The sequence below is a fragment of the Musca autumnalis genome, unplaced genomic scaffold (genome assembly GCF_047663935.1).
Source record: "Musca autumnalis isolate F117 unplaced genomic scaffold, ASM4766393v1 scaffold_2, whole genome shotgun sequence".
In the NCBI taxonomy this organism is placed as follows: Eukaryota; Metazoa; Arthropoda; class Insecta; order Diptera; family Muscidae; genus Musca; species Musca autumnalis.
Genome location: NW_027411755.1, coordinates 267,580,345 through 267,597,701, shown reverse-complemented (window position 1 = coordinate 267,597,701; position 17,357 = coordinate 267,580,345). Strand labels below are relative to the sequence as shown.

Here is a 17,357-nt window from a genome sequence, read left to right as displayed (position 1 = left end):
TGGTCGGATAATATTTAGGGGTCGGAATGGGCAAACACTTATTTGGAGAAAGGTCAACGTTTTATTTCAAAGCCAATATCTCTGTTTCTTTAAGAGGTATGTCAAAAGCAAAATCTGGCAAGGAAAGTAGAAAATATCACCTTTACAACGATGTAAAGTAGGTTGTCGTAGGTGGTCAAATAGCAATGTTATGGCAATAGTCGATAATGTATCCCATTTTCCGATTTTTTTGTAATCACGCTACAGGTCGCAATTTTGATCGGATGGTCACGAAATTTTGGGGGTTAATGGGGGTCCTACAGATGAAGAAGCCTACTGATTTTAATGATGGTCGGATAATATTCAGGGGTCGGAATGGGCAAAAACTTATTTGGAGAAAAGGTCTACGTCTTATTTCAAAGCCAATATCTCTGTTTCTTTAAGAGGTATATCAAAAGCAAAACCTGGCAAGGAAAGTAGAAAATATCACCTTTACAACGATGTAAAGGAGGTTGTCTTAGCTGCTCAAACAACAGAGATATCAAAGTTTTATTCTTTGGGAATATATTGGCTTCTAGTAGGGGTATTCCAACGGCAAAGCCTGTCAATGGAAGAAGAAAATATTACCTTTACATTGGTGTAAAGCAGGTCGGCGAAGGTGGTCAAACAATGGAGATACATCCAATTCTTCAATTTTTTGCAATCAAGCTACAGGTCGTAATTTTGATTGGATGGTCACGAAATTTTGGTTGCTTATGGGGGTCCCAGAGACAAGGAGGCATATTATTTTTGGTGGTAGTCGGTTTATATTCCATAAAAGAAATGTTTACCAGTGAAAAGCTTATGCACAGGGGTAGTGGTGTAGGGTATCACATGGTCGGCCCCGTCCCAACTATAGCCTTTGCTCACTTGTTAATAAATTTTCTTTTACCTGAAAACTTAAATGTTTGAATTATGTATGTATGTAACTTGCCAGCAAGCCTCTCTAATGCCTAATGGCGCTGAGGCGTTAATGTAAATGAGTTTTAAGTTTTATAACGAATAAAGACATATTATCAAAAAAAAAAAAAAAAAAAAAAAAAAACCTTCAAAATACCGAAAATTGGAAGGTACCGTTCTATGGGTGCTATATGATGGCGTGGACCTATATAAACATTTTATGGTAGAAATATTTCTTAGCCTCTGGAAACACAAAATACAAAGTTACAACCGATGCTGTTGTCAAATGGGACTAATACATTCAAAATATATTAAAATGACGCGTACTTTATATGGGGGCTATACCAAAAGGTGGACCTATATAAAACAACTTTGGTAGGAATGTTTTTTGGCCTCTGGAGACACAAAATACAAAGTTACTACCAATTCGGTGGTAAAATGGGACAAATATCTTAAACATTCATTAAAACGACGACGCGTTACTCGTCATTTTGTATGGGGGCAATACGAAAGCGTGGACCTACATAGCCCGCTTTCAATACCAAAAGTCCTACGTACAAATAATCGATTTTCCCAAAATTTCATCCACCTACGTCAATCCGCTAGAGTGATTTCCACAGACGGACAGATGGACGGACATGGCTATATCGATGTAGAATTGAACGCTGATCAAGAATATATATAGCTTGTGGGGTCTACAATGATTATTTCGAGTAGTTACAAACGTAGTGACAAACTTAATATACCCCCATCCTATGGTGGAGGGTATAAAAATAGTGGCACAATGTATGGCACAAAATTTCAAAAAGTGACACATTTAGTATCAAAAAATAAAAGTGGCAGGGAAGTGTCAACGCCGAAAAAAGTATCAAAATTGATACTTTAGTGGCACAATGGTCACACTGTTGCTAATAAACCACGACAGATGAGAATAAAGAGAACATATGTTTTTGTTGCAGTCACGTTAATGTATATAGGTGATCTTGGCTGTTTTAGAACAGTTTCAATCTTTTAAACTTTACAGTAAATTCATAATTGCTCTTGTTTGTAAATATTTGCAAGAATGCATATTTGTTTTATTAAAATTACATGAGTATCAGTGTTACTCCATTATTTGAGAAAATCGATTATACGTAATGCCTTCGGTCCCGACCATTACGGATAATCGAGGTCCGACTGTATTTATTTGTTTTTATACCACTGTTTTTGTTTTTTATTAAATGACATGCCTAAAAGTATACTTCACAATTTGCAGGAAAAAACTAAACTTTAGGTCATATTAACCCTCATTATGCCACCGTACTTTAATAAGGCGAAAATATGATTACGAAAAGAAGTTAAAATCCGAAAAAAATTTTGGTTTATCAATAAATGTCCAATCAATAAATGCGACGTACAACAATTTCGTGAAAATCCACCAATGCATTTCAATAAAAAAACTTTGGACAATCTTCTATCTTAAAAAACACGGATATCCGTTTGCTGGGTATATACATGTATTCTACAAACATTTTTTTAGAAGAATTCTCTTGATTTTGAATGTGGTCACATTTACTGTCAGCAATTTCACCAATCTTTCTTGGCTACTTATATACAATATCTTCAACACATACACATATTGACAAATATTGACATTGATTATCATAGAAACCTCGTAATAAACAATCACCAAACAATGCCATTTAAATCATACCGCATTAAATATAGATTCACTAACTCCCCTCCTTAATCTGTACCTCGAAATAAAATTCCATTTTTGCTGAAGTTGCTGAAATACTCAGATAGCAGAGTCTTCAACAACAGTAATGTGAAACACAAATATAAAATAAAATCCCAGTCGAATAGAAAAAAACAAATATAAATCCCGGGGTGAAAGTAAAAGTCAGAGCAAACTCCTCTTTCGCGCATGTACATAGATATATAGACATCAACGTACATACATATATAGCATTTATGTTAGTTTGTGTATGACCTTGTCGGTCATGTTACAATCTCATCCTGATGATGTTTCAACCACAGCAAAATAACAATCCCGACGATGTTGTTTGGTTAACGGTTTGGTTGATTGTTTCAATAATAAAAATGCATCTAAGCGAGAAAAAAGGATAAGGCGTTCTATGCCACAACCCGATCATAAAACTGCAACAACGTTGTGGAAACAGAAACAAAATATATCGTAAACATAAATAGGAAAGTGGGTTGTAAACTGCACCACCTCTGAAACATTCTGCACGTATATAAACATATTTCGAAAAAGTTCAAACTGTTTAGAAATAATAAGCTAAGGCTATATCCATCGTATGAATTTTAGCATCTACATTCATAGTTTCTTCGCTAGTATTTCATAGGTGTCGAAAAACTTTATTACCGATCTTACCTTTGGTTGTCATGAACTTATTCAGAACATGGAGTCGAGTTTTTTAAATATAATATAGTTTATTTGATTTATGTAATTGTTTAAATTAAGTAAACCCTCTTAGCCACTGCTAGTTAAATAAATAAATATCCCTGTGAAGAAAATTGTTAGATGTTGTTTCCCCTTTCCCTTTTAATACTGTGCATGTTCTTTTTTATATCCTCAAATACATGTCCTTCAGTTGTGAGTCATAAACCCCCTCTTCCCAAATACACACGTATCTAGCGAGAATAATAAAAACATCGCTGTCGGCTACAGTTGCCCCATATGACAATGACAAAAATCCATTCTTTTGTTTGAATTCGCTCCACAAAAGCCTTTTCGTCCATGAGGAATTGCTGTTTTAATCGAATTTGTAGTTATTCCTTGGAGAAGTGCCTTAAAGCATTTATACGAGGATAACCGGAATTCAATATGTGTGAATGAATGAATCTTGCAAAAGAAAAATGTATAATAAATAAATTCTTGAAATATTTACACGTTATGTCAAATAGAAAAAAGAAGAATACGAAAATGCCTTCACACATTCTCGATGGGACTGCCACTTACTCGTTGGAATCTTAAGCCATCAAAAGCTACAATTGTAAGGAAAAAAACTCACGTACAATTTTATATACTCATGTTCATATTTACGCACATTAGGGAAAATCGAATAAGACTAAAAAAATTCATCATAATTTACGAATTTGCAATTGGGTGAATAACAAATTCCCAGAAAATAGCTAACATTGATCGGATCGGATCCAGTGCGTTTTATTCACATATTTTTTCACAATGAAGTTTTTTTGGGTGACAATGATTTTAAATTTTAACATATGTACATATGTGTGCTAACTGCTTCGCCCCATGCTTTGTTTCAATTTTGATTTTTATTATGTCTCTGAGGAAAATTCGGAATCCATCATTGTTTTGAATTTAGGTATCTGTTTATTAGGGACAAATTTTATTTTGGTGAATGTTAGGAAAATAAACAATATATTGGAAACAGTAGAGGGATTCTGCAACTCTTTTTAGTTAACGACAAAAATTATATAAATTAAAACCAAAATTGTTTGAATGAGAAGGCAATTCTTAGCAACAGGTAGCTTACTTAGAAAACATATCCGATAATAATAAAAGTAATAAACAGTTCAAAATTGCATACATCGACAATTGTTGGTAATTCTATTGTTATCTGGTTTACAGATGTCTTTAATGGTATATTAAACAAATAATAATTTATTTTGGTATTGATTTTTACCTTCAGCTGCTAGTACGACTCTGGGTTTACCTCTAGATTAAAGAAACGACTTTTGTTATTACACAATATTTAGTATTGTTTGGCATTTTATCGTGGAAAGACTTACGATTGAACAATCGTTTAACTTTATTACGTAAATTCGCTTTGTTTCAGGGATGTGTTTCGAGCAAAATTTTGTTCAGCGATGAGGCCAATTTCTGACTTATGGGTATGTAAACAAAGAAAGTAGCCACATTTAGGTTTATTAGGGACAAATTTTATTTTGGTGAATGTTAGGAAAATAAACAATATATTGGAAACAGTAGAGGGATTCTGCAACTCTTTTTAGTTAACGACAAAAATTATATAAATTAAAACCAAAATTGTTTGAATGAGAAGGCAATTCTTAGCAACAGGTAGCTTACTTAGAAAACATATCCGATAATAATAAAAGTAATAAACAGTTCAAAATTGCATACATCGACAATTGTTGGTAATTCTATTGTTATCTGGTTTACAGATGTCTTTAATGGTATATTAAACAAATAATAATTTATTTTGGTATTGATTTTTACCTTCAGCTGCTAGTACGACTCTGGGTTTACCTCTAGATTAAAGAAACGACTTTTGTTATTACACAATATTTAGTATTGTTTGGCATTTTATCGTGGAAAGACTTACGATTGAACAATCGTTTAACTTTATTACGTAAATTCGCTTTGTTTCAGGGATGTGTTTCGAGCAAAATTTTGTTCAGCGATGAGGCCAATTTCTGACTTATGGGTATGTAAACAAAGAAAGTAGCCACATTTAGGTTTATTAGGGACAAATTTTATTTTGGTGAATGTTAGGAAAATAAACAATATATTGGAAACAGTAGAGGGATTCTGCAACTCTTTTTAGTTAACGACAAAAATTATATAAATTAAAACCAAAATTGTTTGAATGAGAAGGCAATTCTTAGCAACAGGTAGCTTACTTAGAAAACATATCCGATAATAATAAAAGTAATAAACAGTTCAAAATTGCATACATCGACAATTGTTGGTAATTCTATTGTTATCTGGTTTACAGATGTCTTTAATGGTATATTAAACAAATAATAATTTATTTTGGTATTGATTTTTACCTTCAGCTGCTAGTACGACTCTGGGTTTACCTCTAGATTAAAGAAACGACTTTTGTTATTACACAATATTTAGTATTGTTTGGCATTTTATCGTGGAAAGACTTACGATTGAACAATCGTTTAACTTTATTACGTAAATTCGCTTTGTTTCAGGGATGTGTTTCGAGCAAAATTTTGTTCAGCGATGAGGCCAATTTCTGACTTATGGGTATGTAAACAAAGAAAGTAGCCACATTTAGGTTAAGAGCAACTTAAAGAGATTCAAGATGTGTCACTTCATCCAAAAAAAACAACGGTTTCATGTGATAGAACCATCAGCCCGTATTTCCTCAAAAATGATGACGGCGAGAATGTAACCTTCAATGGCGACCATGATAGCCGAATATTTGATGCTTGAAAATGAAGCTCGTTATCTCGGTTAAATTTTGGTTTCAACAAGACGACTCTTCTTCCCCACATGACATCAATCAACACTTCGATGAGCAGACAATTTCAGGTTTTTATACCCTCAGCCTTTAGGATAAATGGTATATGGGCAATATTATTGAAAATTTAACATCGTTGAAGCCAAGGTTTACCCGTTTATAACTCGCGAGTAGTGGTTGTATATTGTATAATTTACATGCTTTTGGATAAAATGAAATGTTTTTAGACTTGGCAAAAAATATTGGCCATCAAAGTTGATTTGCGTGGAAGCTGTGGCTATATTTATGTTAAAAAATGGGTAAAAATGGGTTGAAGCCAACATGTCTTTTTTTGTTTTCTCTCGATTTGTGATTAAACCACACTTTTTACGATTTTCCCGTTAAAGTAAAAGTAGAAGGCAACTAAATAAGGATCATCTCACTAGTGTATAACTTCTCAAAATTTGATCTGCGTCTACCATTAAATGATGCTGACATTTTGAAGCCAGATTTTAAGTGTTTTTTGAAATTTTCTTATAATTTCGTTCCGCAAACAGGTTTTTCAAAAAATCATTTATAGGAATGAAGAACTCACGATTCTGATTTATTTGATATATGTGCCGTGAATGTAGCCTACACAGCTTCAGAGAAATCTGTATCCAAATACGAAAATTTTGTGCGAACAAATTTCTAAAAATCATATATTTCGGGTCTAATTTGTACAATTGGCATTCGATTTACTCGTGCATGATTGCAAATTTTGGATTTTTACGTTGCGGATCTAATAAATCATTATTCGTTAAAATCCATCTACTAAAACGCGAGGTAGGAGAAATTCCAAGGTAGGAAAATCACCTAATATTGTTTTTGAAAATATCGCGCATTTTATCGCGTATTCTGTCGGCCGCTTGCACTACTATGAAAAAACTAGTGCAGCATCTTCCTTTTTGCGGAAACAGAGATTTAAAAACTTCACTGATAAGGGAACTACATTCATTTTATCCCAAAAATAGTGTGTGATGCTACATCCACGGTTCTTGACTGATTGCCTTGAAATAGGTATATATAGATGCAGATTTTCATGGTGACACTAAAACCGGATGCGGAACGAAATTGTATGAACTTTGCGCAAATTAGCGATGTTTTATAGGTTTTTTAATGCTAAGATGCAGCCGATGCTACATCTTAGCGTCCAAATTATATTTCGAAAAATATATACAAATTAAAAGATATGGTCTTGCTGTACATGAAAATCACATGCAGACAAAACGATTTTGATAATTACGCGATTTACACATATTTTAATAATGCATATAAGTTAAAGCGGTTTATTTGAATTCTATTTCCGTTTAAGAAGTCTAATGATTTATTTCAACAACCCGATAACTTTCCTCAATGGGAAACTTACTATGTGAATGTAGATAAAGCAAAATCCGCCCATTTCCTTGGGAGTTTCATGAAAAATAAAAGAAGTACTCCTATAGAATTTTTCCAATATTTTCGACTCTAGAATGCATGTGAACACCATTATTCCAAACCAAAATTAGTTTTTTGTAACACAAATATGTGCTTATTTTGGCTATAATATCCTAACTACTATCCCGATGATTATAAGTTTGGTCTCATTTGATTCCCCGTGAAGTCTTTATTTAAAACTGTTACTTTTTTTGTAATTTTTGACGGGTAAACGGACCTACATTTTCAAAAAATTCGGATTACATTTAAAATTTTGTCAATTTTTTGTAAATTCCGCGAATGCTGAGAAACATTTTACAAATATTATGCAATCTACTTAATGACGTCACTTCGTGATAACTTTTTAGTGACAATTGTGCTCAATAAAATAATTAGCGTTTTTATAATAATTTTTTCTTAAAAGCAGAAGTAAAACCGCGATAACATTTGTCCGCAACAACCAAAAATTTGCTCGCGAGCGGATTTGTACTGGGGAATTTTTTCTAAACCTATGTACCAAAAATCGTTAATGTAGCGCGAAAAGAAAAAATTCATTTTTTTGGAAATGGAATATGAAATAATTGGCAGTTTTGCCCATATACACCTTGAATCGACCAAAAATTTGCCTCATCGAAATAACGGTTTTAGACTCCAAGTATGTTTGGATGAAATTCGTTTAAGACAATGTGGAGCCGATTTAGCTATGTCCGTCCGTCTGTCTGGCTGGTGCGCAAGATAACTCCCGAACGGATCAACCGACCACTCTTTCGGGTACCTCTCTCAAAATGGTGTGAACGATGACTCTCGAAGGGAGCAATCTATTTGGTCCAAACTTTGCACAACGTATTATTCCTCCCAAATATAGATTGGGTTCGAATATGGACTATATCGGTCCACTCCTTCGGGTACCTCCCACACAAAATTCGGATAAAGTGAAGTTCAAAAGCTCCTCTCGGATCGTCCAGCAGGTTGTCCATGCGGCTCCCTTTACGACAGTACAATTTTTTTCTTGCGCAAGTCCATACTTCCTGAGATATTGGCCAAAATGTTCCAAGAAACCCTGACGGCACTACCCAAAATGGCAAATCCGCAAGATAATTCTCGCAGGTAGTTCTTGATTGGTGCAGACTGTGCACATCATATTATTACATCCAGTCATGTATCAGGTTGGAATATGGGCTATGGTTCACTCCTTCGGATACCTCCCACACAAAATTCTAAATTGTTCTAGCGGCCTCATTTGAAACGGTACAATCTTTTTCCGGAATAAGTCAATACTTCCTGGCATGAAATAGCTATCGTAGAAGATAAGTCTAAAACTTTTTCAAAAATGTCTTTCAAACTTAGTTTAATGTAATTTAATATTTCGAGTCCTTTGTGAAGAAGTTTGGTTACTAAAAATGTTTGGTATATGTCAATGATTTGGTATAGCCCCACATTACGGTACCTACAGATTTTAAAGCAAACTTGTGATACAAAATCAATATATATATTTTATATTCGGCATATTTATTGTGTCAGGTTTTTTTTTTTGGTGAGTGGCTGAGGGTATATCTCTGTCAGCAGAGCTGACCGATACTTTCTTACTTGTTTGATGGTCGATTGGTATGATATGTATGTATATGTATAGTCTAAAGAGTATGCGGACAACTCCGCTTTGTGCGAAAATCACGCGTGTCATTCGAAAATTGGACTCAACGGACAGACCGTCTAAGACGTAGACGCGGCCAACATTTGATAGACATCAACTTAAACAAAAAAATTCCAAAAGAATGTTCTTTCAAATGATAATAAATGGTCTGTTCCAGTACTGCAAGAATCTACTAATTTTTACTATTTTTTTCCGATAACATAAAGGAAAAATTGTTATCGTAGTAAAAAGTAGTAGCTTCTTGCAGGTTCTGGAACATAGCAAAACATTTTCCATTAAATTTGAATTTTCTGTGTTTTTTTTTTTTTTTTTCTTTAATAAAGTTAGGAACCTCTAGTTGAATCACCCTATGTTATAAATTCAGCTTCACATTTCCCATCAGGTGAAGTAACTTGAAGCGTTCAAAAAAAGTTCAGCTATTCAATATTTTTTCCATGAAATAATAAAAAACATAAATATGCAAAGTTATTCTATAATACACGATTTGAAGCTTAACATCTTATCTACCGGACAGCATTTCTATCATCATCTTTCATTTTAGGTGCCAATTTGTTAAAGCAAATTCTAACTTTATTACTTGTGTATTTTTTCAGTTGAAGGAATTCATGAAGGAAAAAAAACTCATTTGCATATTTCGAATCCACAGAAACAGTGTGGGTGGTAACACTGCCTAAGGATGTTATCCTTTAGTTATGTTTATTTCATGCATTATGATTTACCCTTCTATGACCGTTTTTAGCATCTCTAACAATGAGGGAATAAACCTTGAACTTTTATGGATTTTTTTTGGATATTGAAGACATAATGAAAGGTATATTATATTGGTTTCCGTTTTTCATTGGAAACGATAACAAAAGCAAATACAAAAATAATAAGATTCGCCATGGTTTCCCATTGAAAAACATGAATGCGTGGATTTGCTTTCACAAAAGTATTGTGAATGAAAAGCAAATTAAAAAAAAAATTCCTTCTTTGTTTTTCATCTAATTTTGTAAGCATCTACGTAGCATCGGTAACCCGCCCACTTCCTACCTACCTTCTATTATGAAACTTTTGAACTTTTCCAGTCCATATACGCAATGCAAAATTAATTTGTATTTTAATAGACGACTTGTACTCGTTCTTGCTTTGTCCGCTTAAAATCATGAAAATAATCTCAAAAAGGAAATATCACTAATTAGTCAAATCTGCTTTGCATCTGATTTGCAGCGTTTTGTTGTCCATTCGTCATTTTCATTAACATGAAAAAAAAAACAAACAACAAATAAAATGATACTATCAACAGTAGCAAATAGTAATCACTTTTACAGGCTTTGAAATGAGATCGCAAATGTTCTATTCAATTTAAATATTTGTTTGTTTTTACGTTGTTATTTGTTCCATCATCTAGGGTTGAGCCAATTACATATTTGCGATGTTTAAAGATTCATGAGTGTCATGTTAAAAACAATTGGAAGTACACTAACGACTTTTCAATGGTTGTTGTTGTTGCCGTAGCAATGCGTGGCATAATAGTGTCATCGAAATTTGGTAACAATTGTTACCAAATGTTGCTCGATGTTGTCTTTTAGCACCAAATGTCTACATTATTTCGATTTTACTTCACTGAGAATTTGCCAGATGTTACTGGACAAATGCCTGCCAGTAAAAACTAAACAGACACACATATTTCCATACTAAATTCTAGAAATTTCTTGACGATTTTCTCTTTAGAAAGAAGAGTAGAGTGATATTGCCATCAAAACGAAAACATTTCAAAAAATGCAGCTTCTCATTTTGATTAGACTCTTCCCTTGTTCAAACAATTTAGACATTTATGTTGTTGGCACTATGAAGTCAAACAGATAAAAATAATTATCTTAAATTACCATCTTTAATGGTGTTTACATTTTGAGTCACATCAGCTTCTGGCATTTAAACAGATATAAAAGAAGTCATTGTTTCAACAAACTAATTACGTTTTTATTATTAATAAATTCTGTCGAGCTATAAATCATATACAACTCCATGCATTTTTGTTCCCAAAATATTCACATTACACATTACAAGGCTATCAAGTTCAGCGGAGAAACAAACACACACTTTACGCTTTCAAAATTAATGCATTTATTTTACTCTACTCATACATATATAGATGACTATTAAATTCGTGTTCGAACTATTTGACTGTGTGTTAATCAAACTTCTGTCTAGCAAGGAGCATCTTTAACGCTATTAAGGACTCGTCCCAATTTCCGATATTCACGTTGGGTGCACTCGAATTCACAACGATTGACGTAGGTAATTCCATTTGAACCACAGACTGGCTTCTTATTTTTCAAATCACAGGGACAGTAAATGGCCTGAGTAACGCTCATCAGAGCACACAAGCTTAGGATGACAAACAGCAAAATGCTGAAGTACTTCATTTTTACGAACGCCGAACGTAGATCTTCTTTCGCTGATAGATAGAGTAAGACTGAAGTGAAATATTTCGTTGCTTAAAGATTGAGCGAATACACAAACGTTTCTGTGTGGGTAAAACTGAAACTGAGTTTCCAAGCCAATATTGTATGTGTTGTTTTGTTTTATAATTGTTTATTTACTCTGTATTTTTTTCGTTGCTACTTATAAATGTAGCGTCCAAGACGGTAGTGACAAATTCAATGTTGTCAATGTTTAATGAAGAAAGGTTGCTTACTATTGTTATATTATTATTAGCACGTATCGTTCATTCAAAGCAAAACAACTAATTAAAGGTTAAGATTTTAAAATTAGAACATGAAATTACACAATTGTTCATATTTAACTTGAAGAAATTCCCTTGTTATATGATTCATTTGAAGTTCCTAAAACATTATATCATGATGCACCAACAAATTTTTATGAAATTTGGAACGAGCGGTCGAATGCGGACTAAAACTAGGTTTCACCTAATAAAAATCGGTTAAGATGCATGTGCATATACAGCTTTTTTCACATTTAATAATCCCCAACTACGATCTGCATTTCTTGGGTCTTTTGTAGGATTTCTCTCAAGGAAAATATGTGGTCAATGGTGGATTTGCCCGGTCTAAAGTCGCACTGGTATGGTCCATTTATTTCACAAAATATGCCAGATACTATTGGAATAGGGAGAAGACGTATGCCCCTGTAATTGGAGCACACAGACTTATCTCCCTTATTGTGGACTGGACATAGGATGATCACGTTCTAATCGTCGGCTTCGCGTTCTTCCTGCCAAATGGTGCTAACTAGTTGATGCATACACCTTATCGGCGTGTAGCCTCCGCTTTTGAACAGCTCGCCTGATAGCTCATCGGCTCATGCTGCCTTATTATTCTGCAGGCGGTTTATTGCTGTCTTTACCTCATCTTGGCCGGGCGGTATACATTCAATACCATCTTCTGGGATTAGATCTATGGTATCTTCGTCGTTTTCGTTAGTATTGGATACCAACAGTTTGGAAAATGGTCTTTCCATATCTGTATCAGTTACCAAATTACCTTGCTGGTCTCTAAAGGAGGATGTGTCTGTACTAAAGCCATCAGTTTGATGTTTCACTTTTTGGAAGAATTACACTGTGCAACATTTTTAAGGTGATCTTGTGCAAACAATTCGAACTGAGGACTCAAACGACAAGAAACCATAGTTGGGTTTTGTTTTGTCAGATCCAGGTCGGATTTTATGGCCTCATCTAAACATGGTTTAAAGAAATTCGGGGCTATATCTCTGAAACGAATGCGAATCTTCTTCTGACATCTGAAGCAAATTTGTTGATAAGGACAAGAATAAAATATTTGGAGAAATATTGAACTCGAAAACCTAAATTTATTGCCTCAAATTTAAAAATATATGCAAAAATTCCACAATTTGTATACATTTCGCACCGTATCTCCAAAACCTTTAATTTTTTCTCAATATTTTCTTTTGGAAAAATATTCCCTGGAATGTAATACACAACTTCAGAACATGTCACTGTTGTAAAATGCCTCTATGCCGTTGTTTTCAGTACATTTTTCAACGACGATTTAATAAAAATGTCAATAATGTAATGAAATCCGAAATGCGAGAAAAAACTGTTGATGTGAACTGTGTTTGAAATACGTGTTGTAAAAGATATGATGCAAAATACCGCTGAAACAACATGAAGTAAGCATTTTAGAGTTTCAAAATGTTCTAAAGAATTGTTGAGAACTTTATTTGGAAGATTTTTGCAAAAGGTTACTTGGTTCAACTCCCAATAGTTTAGCCGATACTGACCATATACTTCAGCAATTATGTAAAATTTTCTATATTTTATAGATTTTGATGCCCTAGATGGAGTTTTTCTTATGTGGTTTTTTCAAAAGATAAGTTTGACTAGTTTAGGGCTACAATATTGCTAAAGACAGCAAGGCGAAATTCCTATTCGTTTCTGAAATAAAGGCCTGATAATACAAAAAAGTGTAGATTTAGCCCGGTTTAGATGAGGCCATAAAATCAAAAAATGCATACTAAAAGTTGTTTGCATTTTCAGTGTTGCATAGTGTTATAGGACTTTATTCTGGCTCCTGTACATCTCAATTCTTTCACACTCCTGTTTTTTTCATTTCTCTATCTTTCCTTATAGTGGTGTAGCCCTACACGCCGCCTTTTTCTCTTCAGTAGCAGCACGACATTGTTGGTCATACAATGGATTGCTTGGTGGAGGTCTCTGGTATCCAAATATGTTTTTTGCTGCTGTTTGCATGGAGTGGGCAATACTTTGTCATTGTTCTGATATGTTATCGGGACGAGGAGTGCTTTCATTAAGCAATTGGGCCAGTTAAGAGGAATATGATGTGGCTATCTGTTGTGATTGCAGCTTATGGATGTCTAACATTCGTCTTTTGTCTGTTCGTACTTTATTTGCTACGTTCAATCAGATACGTACATTTGCTGCAACACGGTGGTGGTCCGACTCTATGTTGGATCTATTGGCTCGGAACGAACGTACATTCAACACGCTTGATGAATGTCTTCCATCAATCACAACGTGATCAATTTGATTTCTCGTTTTCTGATCTGGAGATGCTTAAATCTGGTACTGCTAACTACCCTGTTTTTTGCCGCCGCAAAGTCTATCAGCCTCATTCGATTGTCACATGTGTGGAGACTAAATTTCCAGACTGTTGGGCATTAAAATTATTAGAATAAAGATATTCTCCTTTCGCTTAGAATAATTTTAATGTAATGGGCAGGACATATGTTTCATATGTTTCTTCTAAGCGCTCGTAGAATATATTTTTGATCTGTTCGTCCTTATCCTCGGCTGGAGCAAGAACGCAAATAAAGCTAATCTTGAAGAATTTTGCTTTTATCCGTATTGTTGCAAGCCTTTCATTCACTGGGGTGAAACTGGAGACCAGATTTTTTAACCTCCGACGAACTACGAATCCGCAACCAAACTCATGCTTTTTGTCATGGCAGCTATAATACAGTGCGCCACCTTTAGGTGTTGTTGTGACGCCTTTCCCAATCCATCTTATTCCCTGTATGTCAGTAATGTCGGCCTTGTAATTTTCAAGTACATCTGCCAATGCGTAAACTGCACCTTCTCTATAAAGAGTGCGAACATTCCAGGTGCAGATTCACAGATCATGGTTCTGAAAACGTTTGTGAGGGTCGTCAACTTTAGAGGGATTCTTTTCTAAGGGAAGTGTTACTAGCCCGACGCCCAGACCCAAGTTTTTAACGTTCGTATGGGTGAACGTGTGTTAAAGGCAGCTCCCCAGGTGACACCACGGGGAGGTCAGTGTCCACTTGAGATGAGAGAGGGACCAAGATAAATTCTGGGCTTTGCCATGTTAAATCCGGTCAGGAGCGTCACTTGGTATATTTCATCCCCTACGTCATTTTGGTATCGACTTTGAGTTATTTAGTAAAAATAATTTAAAAACATGAATTCTGTAGGTACCGTTAGGTACGTGGACCCGTATCCACAAATGTTGGTAAAAAAGTTTCTTCTATCCAGAGTCGTTGATCATAGTTATTCCATAAATAAAATACAATAAAAAACGCGGCAGTAACAACATTTTATTTGTATAATTATTTTAAGTGCGTAATTGTGGGTAAAGAGAAGATAACAAAAACTAAGTACTCGGCTCTCCCACTCTCCCTTTGACTGTTTTTTCTGACTGAGGTCAATTTGTTTGTTAACATGCTGAATAAACAATTCTATTATTTCTAATTAATTAAAATCTAATAATTCAAATTCGAACAAAACAAATGAACACCAATATCAAATTATCACCATATAAACGCCCTATATAAACAATTGATACATTCATACATAATCCATTCATTAATACTTTCATAATTAATGCGAAAAAAAATTTCATTCAATTTATAAAATCACCCAACCCGCACTCTTATTGCAAAATTTATTGAAAAAATGTGAATTTATATTTAAATTAGTATTAAAAACACTTTCCCAAGAATCAGCGCATTATCATAATAATTAATCTCATGTTTATATTTGTTTAAATCAATTTCGGTGCACGAACCTTTAACAGACTGTTTAAATCCAATGTCATTAACTATGATTGGGCTCTTGCCAGACACAGACGCACGTACATTCCATAAAAAATTCAAAACGTGAATGTTTGCATTTAAAGTAGACACATAATAATATTTTATACATTTTAAGAGAATGGTAACAATGAAAAGAGACCTACTCTTAACTATTGATTGAGTCAAATTGGAATTTTAAGTGTTCATAAGTATGTCGTATAGCATGTTTAGATTAAAGCTTTTCGCCGGGTTAACCTCCTTTATGAAGGTGTAAACGTACTATTTGTTTACGAGGAGTAGGCATAAAACAGACGTGTCGATGTTAGTCCAAATGTAACCTAGAATATGCATGACGGCAATACAGTTAATGTCAATAGTGTATGTACATCCATGTATATCCAAAAAAATGTTTTCCAAAAATTACACTTTAATTTTTTTTACTATTCCGATCATAACCCGTAGACGGACATTTGGCACAAAACTACATAATATTTTTCAACGAAAATGTTCGGAAAGTAGATTAAGATGTGCTCTTTCAGATGAAAAAACTACCAAAAAATTTCGTAGTTTTCTTGGACAGAACTCATGAAAAATTACATTTATTGAGCTTTACAACTGTGGGTCACCACTTAATTAAAATGCGATGGAATCAATAGTTTATTTCGAATTGTTGTGGTTTTCGATTAATCGGTGTACGAATTATCGTACTGTATACTGCAGTTAATGATCATTACTACAAATGAGTGTAGAGTATTTTGAGCAAAAACATAGAGCGATCGCTTCAAAGCAGCGACGCCCTGAATAATTCCATCATTACTATAGGTCAGGGATGGAAAATTCAGTACAATAGTACTTTTTTCAGTACCATTTCACTATAAACAGTAGCGAAGTACCCCCGCGACCAGTTCAGTACCATTTCACATAGTCCTGTGGACAATTTTTTTGTGAAACTAAAAAAATGCAAAATTCACACTTTAGTTAAATTTTTTGGAAATTTCTGAAGTTATATGGAATATTGTAAAATTTTATGGAGATTTTTTTGCACTGGGAACCCCAATACCCAATTTTAGATAATTCGGTCAGCTAAAAACGGACGGTACTGTTATGTGGGTGCTATACTACAACGTGGGCCACTGTCCACAATTTTTGATGGAAAATTTTTAGCCACGAGGAACCATAAATGCCAAAGGACATCCAATCTGGCCCGCAAATGTAGATAAAAACTAAAAATCATGAAATCAGTTCTACCGTTTTATGGGACCATACCATGGTGACAAAAATTTAGCTGAAACCTTCAAACTACCGGAAATCGGGACGTACCGTTACATGGAGCCTATATTAAAACGTTGACCTATATAAACAAGTTTTTGTAGAAGTGTTTTTTATCATCTGGAAATACAAAATACCAAATTACAACGAATTCGTTGGTCAAATTCGACTAATACCTTCGATATTCCTTAAAACGTCGACGCGTCAATCGTCACTTTGTATGGGGACGATACCAAAACGTGAACTTATATGCCCAATTTTTAATACAAAATGTTCTACGAACCTACAATAGTTTTCACCAACATTTTTTGGTTATAGCCCTAATATGCGTTTGTTGCTTTTTTGTTTACTGAATAAAAAAATGTTAATTTCTCTTAAAAAAT

The 17,357-nt window shown here is 34.1% G+C and overlaps 1 protein-coding gene across 11 annotated transcripts in view; it reads left to right on the top strand.

Annotated features, from left to right (window-relative positions):
* The window catches only part of Pde1c (Phosphodiesterase 1c), a 344,920-nt gene that overhangs the window by 262,569 nt on the left and 64,994 nt on the right, over positions 1–17,357 (top strand). The gene's annotated exons all lie outside the window — the stretch shown is intronic.